The sequence below is a fragment of the Sinocyclocheilus rhinocerous genome, unplaced genomic scaffold (genome assembly GCF_001515625.1).
Source record: "Sinocyclocheilus rhinocerous isolate Xijiao unplaced genomic scaffold, SAMN03320098_v1.1 scaffold433, whole genome shotgun sequence".
NCBI classification, from domain to species: domain Eukaryota; kingdom Metazoa; phylum Chordata; class Actinopteri; order Cypriniformes; family Cyprinidae; genus Sinocyclocheilus; species Sinocyclocheilus rhinocerous.
The window spans coordinates 1,428,851-1,436,265 of NW_015627897.1; the positions used below are offsets into that span (position 1 = coordinate 1,428,851).

Sequence of the window (7,415 nt, forward strand, 5' to 3'; positions counted from 1 at the left end):
AACAATTTGAGAATAAAGTATAACAATAATAATAATTTGCATGGTTTGATGTGATATGAGCTAATTGAGAATAAATCACCATTGGTAGCGCGATTTATTGTAATGCTTTTTTCCTCAGTTGGTCAGAACAAACGTGGCAGATTTGTTACTTACTTGTTCAGATGACAATATCCGGTGAAAATACTTATTTGAGTCATATATTCCAAGACGTAGGCTAGAATCTGTCAGTGCAAAGTACAATATCCACACCGGTGCGGTGACTGATTGCCACACATACTCTTCAAAACATTAGATTCATCCGCGCTGGAGCCGTGCCGACTCACAACCCACGCAAGGAAGATAATTCTCAGCTGCAATTGCAGGTTTTCAAACAGCGATGGCGACAGAGGCAAAACTTACGGACTGCAGCTTTAAATGAAAGCTTACAATAATTTAAATTAAGAGTTTTGCCTTGTGGGTGGTAAAACGCACAAAAAAACAATGAAAGATAGACCAGAACATCATAGTTAGCAAGTACCTATAGGAGTGCTCTAGCTACCATTCAGAACACCCTAGAAACCACTCAAAACACCTTAGCAGATACTAAGAAAGTTGTCAGGTGTGCCAACCCCAACACTTCTTGGCCATTGAAATGTAGCTGTTTCTGGCAATGCTTTGATCATATGATATTATTCTAAGCAAGCAATCGTGTGCCGTTCCCCGTCCTGACATCAGCTGCTTGAATCATATGGCAGTGTGGAAAGCAGTCTACTTTGAAGTGCTTCTAGTGCAACTGGTGAAGTTCAAGCTGAAGCAGCCATAAAGCCGGAATGCTCTTTGTAATAAAGATCCCACCTCTTAAAGTTTGGAGTTGGTGTTTGTTTGAAAGCCAGTTGCAATTTCAGACAGTCTAAAAAGCCAGTTTGTTTCATAATGTAATGACGTTATTCAAAAAGTCGTTGAATTTATGTTTTTGAGCAGCCTTGGATGGTGTTTTTCTAATGTAGAAGGCTTTCTTACATCTGTTGACATCTTTTCACATGTAAGCCTCCAAGCCTCCTGCCAGACTGTTAAAAGAGCCACTACAAGTCATCTGCCATGTGTCTGCTGCAACTCCAGTAATTAATACAGTTCCCCTGAGCTAACGAAGGACTAGAAGGGGCATTTTAGTATTTTGTTTGTTAGCATTTGTTTTTATTAAAGAACCCATGCATTTTTACTTTTGTTCTTTTGTGGACACTTTCTGTTGAAACAACAGGTTTGTGTTTACTAAAAGACTTAATCTTTTTTCAATAAATTATTATTTTTGAAAATACATACCTTTCAAAACTCAGTAAGAGTTTTTATAAAAAAATATATATATATTTTTGATAAATGTCATGCTTCCTTGCTGAATAAAAATCACAGTAAAGACTTTAACTTTGTAACAAAGATTTGTAAAAAAATAAGTGCTGTTCATTTGAGCTTTCTATCCATTAATTAATCCTTAAAATGTAGTATTATGGTTTCCACAAAAATATTAAACAGCACAACTATTTTCAACATTGATAATAATCAGAAATGTTTCTTAAGCAGCAAACCAGAATATTAGAATGATTTCTGAAGGGTCATGTGACATTCAAGACTGGAGTAATGATGCTGTTACTCCAGACAAACTTTAGTACATCTTTATTTTTATAATAATATTATTATTTGCATAATTTTTCATATTTGTTACATACAGGCTGAATGATTTTTCCACTGTTTAATGTGAACTTTGATCGGTGCAGTCTGTGAAAAATCATTTAAGTTTTTCAAAATTATTTCATAAGTAAACAACTTTTAACTCCGTGTTGCCATGTCGGGTTTACTTTAGAGATTGTTAGCCCTTAATTAAATTTTTTTTTGGGTGAATATTTAATAAGAATATTTATTTTATTTTGGTGAATATTTTATAAGACTGTAAATGTGCACTTAAGTTGATAAAATTTAATTTCTGGAGGGTTTATTTATTTACTTTTTTTTTTTTTTTTTTGAACACCAGCCGTTTATTCTATAATTTCAGTATTTAACTGATTATTGGATTCATTTGAATGTTTCAACACACCAGATTTATGCTGTTAAACTTGTCAAACATTACAAAGTTTATTTATACAAATGCAAGACTTGTAACAACAGTTTAATGAGCACATTAGTTGAAACCTAAGCCATTGTTTTGGAATCGGGTATTGAGTTGTTCTCACCCAGTTGGAAACCGAAGAGAAAAGGATCAGATTTAGTGGTTAAGTGGAAAATAATGTTCAGATTTGTCCAGTGTGTCAATACTGAACAGTGATAGCCCTGAGAATCTTGGATACGCCTCAAACTTGCAAAACAAGCTCTAACTTGGTTGCAGATGACAGCAGGGTAATGATACAACTGTCTGGGGTTTGGTCTGGTCTTTAACCACACCTCCACACAAAACATCTCCTTCAGTTTCAGAGAAATTACAGCCCTGTTATAATAAACCTTTGTTGCAAGTCTGCAACCAGTGCAAACATCCTCATGACAGTGACGCTAGCAGAATTTCATTGTCCTTTTGCTGTGTTGCAGCTTTAGCAGCTGTCCAGATTTCCCAGAAAAAAACCAAGTTGAGCAGAGTGAAAGATGGACTCGTGAAATGGAGTCTGAACCTAAAGCAGAGCCCGTAACCAAAGCCAGATGTGTTTAAGGTGTGAGCTTAATGTCCTTTTCGTCAAGCACCGTCACCCTGCCGCTCACTCCAGCTCCGTTTCTCCACAAACCATTTAATTAAGCCGTGGCATAGTTCGACATGGTCGGATGGAGTGAGATTTCATTAGATTGTCTGCATTTTTTCCCTTTTTTCACCAAGGCCTTGGCTCAATTTTTCAAGGCCAAGCTCGCGTGCACGCCATGCCCCTTGGCCTGTCACCTGAGATAAATCGTCTGCGAATGGAAAGGAATTGCTTAAAACGAACAAGTCCTTGGGAGAGACTGTTTTAAAGAATAGACAGATCTAATCTAAGGCAGCATCATGTGTATCCTTCATAGAGAAGACCGTACTAGAAAGTATAATATTTAGGCACCTCACAATAGGATTCAGAAAATCACACAATCTGATTCTAAACCAATTATTAAACTACATTTTTATTATTGATTACCAACTTTATTTGTGCATTTAATTAAATGGCTTTTAAGTACTTTATGAAATAATTGCAAATGAATAATAAATCAAAACAATTGTGTATCAAATTCATACTGCATTTGAAAAGGAAAGTACTGAAATAATTGCGGGTGAAACCGTATATTGTCAAGTGCACATGTTTCAGAGTGCATATCCTGTACAATGAAACCTGTGATTTTCGTTCACATTTATACATTTAGCAGACGCTTTCATCCAAAGCGACCTTACAAAAGAGGAACAAAAGCAATTTGTCAAGGAGGATGATTTGCCCTTGTGTTTTGCTTCAACCATGAAACCTTATGCAAGATTGTATACTTATTTGATGGGTTTTGAGTGTGTGTTTGTGTATACGGCTGTGAATATGCAAAAAAACTAAGCTCAGAATTGTTGAAGAACGCATCGCAATGCAAACATTTCCTCCCACCTAGGGGTGTGCGATATTGACAAAAAATTATATCTCGATATTTTATCGATAACGATAATTAGACGATATTTTGCTGAGTGTGTTATTGTGCTGGTACCTTAAGGACTGCCGTGGACAGCTGACTCCTAATGTTTTTAATATTCTTCATATTCTGTGTGGTGGTCAGTTCATACTGATAGAAATTAATCTTTTCCAATAAGTTTAAACTGATTTTTGCATTTTATGGGCATTTTTACCTTTATAAAGCCATTTTTTCTAGAAGAGTCAAATTCTTACATTTAATCAGGGAATTAGAATAATAAGACATTTGGGCTGTTACCAAGCAAATTAAATCAACACAGAAGCTGCATCTGAAGTGGCATTTAGATGTATTTACACATGTATTTTGTTTAATGCAAGACATGAATGCATTTAACCTGCAATTACAAATGCATAAATAATGTTTTGATATATTAAACATAAAACGTTGAATACTGATATTTGAAATGATTTAAAACATGAAAAAAATCTACAAAAAAGAAAAGAAAAAAAAGAAAAAAGAAAAAGCCGATTTTTGAAATTAAAACCGCCAGCAGGTGGCAGCAAATCACTGTTAATAAGTGAGTCATTGCGATTGAACCGAATCATTTAAACGGTTGATTCATTCAAGAACGAAACACCGTCATGTTGCTCAGAGACACAAAACAGTGCTGTGGCTGTATTCGGAATTATTTTTGTTGGCGAAATAGAGCAAAAACAAGCAATATGGTGTCTAAAACGTAAGTCTCTTAATTAACTTATTGTTTATTGAATTCAATGTCACATTTGTAATCATGGTAATTTTTGGAGAAAAACGGCACTCTTCGTGTGAAATTGAATAACTATATGAAGTGGTATAAATATATAAATTTTCTGCCATGTTTTGAGTTTGTGATCATTCTAAATGCATTTTAATAGACTGAATCATGCAGTGAAAGAAAACACACTAAATGCGCACACGCACTAGTCTAGACTTCACGTAATGTATGCGTGCGCTCTGTAGGGATGTTTTGAATGGTTTTTGCAAAATACTCGATAATGTCAAATCGCACCTCGTTAAAACAACAATTACGATATTATCGCAGACGATATATATCGCACACCCCTACTCCCACCCCTAATTTTTATGCTATTAGAATATTGCAAATAGCTTAGCAAAATGCAGTGCATTTAGATTCACTTGTGTGATGATTTCCAGTTCCTTGCTATCGGCAAGGAACTAGGGTTTGGTACATTGCAGTATTTCCTAACATTTGCCCTGTTATTTCCACTCTAAAGACATTCAGGTGCAAGCATCTGCAAGCCCAGGTGTTTGTTTGTGTACTTTTGTGGCTTTTAAGGGGTTATGATTTCGTAATTAAGTCTCTTGCTATAAAAGCAGTTTAGTTTTGCTGAGGGCCATCTAGCTGGTAATCACACTGGGAGAATATCCAGTAGAATGTGAGACGGTCTGTATTTATAAGGAGATTAGATGTCATAACTATTTTAATTGACGCTTGTGTGGTTTGAAACATGGAAAAGTGTTTGTGCATGGTCTGTTCATCAAGTTACTCTCCTTAAACCTTACTGGGCTAATACCGTAACATTTCATTTGAAGCAAAGTGCTGCACTCAAATTTTTATGTTCTCGTATGATAAATAGCTCCTGCTTGGTTTCGGAACTGCAGGTTTGGTTGGCTGAAATTACAGCAAATGCGCATTTGCATTGCAGATTAGCCTACTGACATTGGGTATTGCTTAAAGACCTGTTCGTATGAGATTGTTTTTGAAGAGAGGTCCCAGAAGAACAGGTGACCCCTGCGGAACGAACTCAATTAACAAGAATTTGCATTTACAAGCGCACATAATGCGTACCCAAAATTCGTCATTACACAGTGCTTGGATGTTTTGGACTGTGTTCTGATTTGTATTCCTTCTGTTTTAAGGTCATATGCTAATGTTATATATCGGTTAACTAAAGGGGTAAACTTTATGAATCACGACTGCGTTAATGTTTTTTACTTAAGTTTGGAGTAATTAAGAACTCATTTAACAAGAAAAAACATTTATGTTTTTATTTGCATATTCCTTTTCTTTTTTTTTCTTCTTTTTTTGAATATCTCCAGTGTTGTTGTTTTTTTTAAAGAAAAAATTCAAAATGCCCTGCTGCTCTTTTGCAATCTCAAAGTTCTTCCAGATGATTTTCTTATCCACATGAATGGTAATGATACTTAATAAATAGTCATGAGCTTTCTTATAAAATACTACAGTGAGCTTCATGAGCTCATTGAGAATGCAGTATAATTCAGAAGCAAATGTTCTGTATAAGTGCACCAGTTTTTAAAGAATTTTAGCCTTAATGGCCTATTGCTGGTACTGTATCTAAAACACAAGGTCAGTTTCTTAATTAAAACTTACTTTAGTATTCACTGATTTCATTATAAACAATAAAAAATAAATAAAAAATGTATAATATCCATTGGCAAAGCTTTAGGTAATCCTTGGAACTGATGGTAGTATAAATGAGCACAACTGCACCATGAGTTAACTTAGTTATGAAATCACTGATGTTAGATGAATTCTACAGTACTTTCAGTTTGGTTTCCTTATTCTTCATCCTGCATGTAAAATCGGTGAATGCAGTTACTTTTTTACTGAGATATATCCTTTTCAGTGGTTCCAGTTAAGTAACTACTCGTAATTACCTTGAAATAAAGGCCACTGGTTAAGCTGATAAAGGTTGGCAAGTTTTTAATTTTGGTTGTAATAGTTTTATAAACGCATGAAACAAATTGAAACGAATGTACTGTGCTGCAGCACAGTTGTCTAACATTGCCCACTCTGAGATAGTCTGGATTTTTGCCAGTGCACTTGAATTAATAGCCAATTTTTGTTTGCATTAGCCGGGGAGTGACAATACTAAATAAGGGCTGCAAAAACAAAACGTGTTTGGTCTGCTAAAATAATGATGTCTATAAAAACGCATTGTTTTTTTGAGCGTGGGGTTTAATTTGTTTTGTAGTGGAGAGCAGTCTGAAATGCAAACACTCATCTGTTATTCTAATGGAGGGAGACTGACCAGAGGAGATAACAAACTCCGGTGGATGGGAGGAGGAGTTCCTGGGTGTTCACTGTCTTTGGATGCATGCAGCAGATATGGAAGTAATGAATCCTATTAATAGTAATTGAATATTGACAGTGCTCTTGCATTCAGTGAGCCCAACGTTGAGGTGGCAAAATAGCAAAAAGCACTTGTTTTGTTCTTTTAAAGTTGTTTACTAATGAAAAGGATAGACAGCAATTGTATGTAGTCAGGAAATGGTTCGATATCAACAATAAGTTGTTCCTTCATCTTAATTAATTTGGGGATTTTTTTTTTCTGCAGTTCATTTCGCCATCCATTCTGTTTTCGATATTGAGTCGTAATTCGCTGTATGGTCCAGCAAATTAAGAAAGAATGGTTTCTCTTGGTCAATTTTCCTTTTCATTTGAGATTATAATTGGCTTCTTGATACAAAATTCAATTTTATTTCAAACCGGTATACAAACTTAAAGTTAAACAAAGTTAAAGTTGGGTTGTGAGGAAACAAAAGAGAAATAATTATCCATCTTATCAAGCAAATATGATTTTAATGATATTCTTATTCTTATTACTAGGGATGTAACGATTAACCCGCGAGCTGGTTGAAAATCGATTTAAATATGTGACGATTCAAATCGGTTGAGATGCTAAACAAATCGCGATTCAATTAGGGGTAGGAGTTTATATGAATGTATGTCTGAGGGAAACTTACTGTCTTTCGATGGTATTTTTTCTTTTCCTCTTGCCTCTGTATAATGCATATTAAAGTTC

General features: G+C 35.1%; 1 protein-coding gene across 5 annotated transcripts in view; it reads left to right on the forward strand.

The window, feature by feature from the left end:
- Positions 1–7,415, forward strand: part of LOC107737005 (furin-1-like) — a 129,353-nt gene that overhangs the window by 16,744 nt on the left and 105,194 nt on the right. The gene's annotated exons all lie outside the window — the stretch shown is intronic.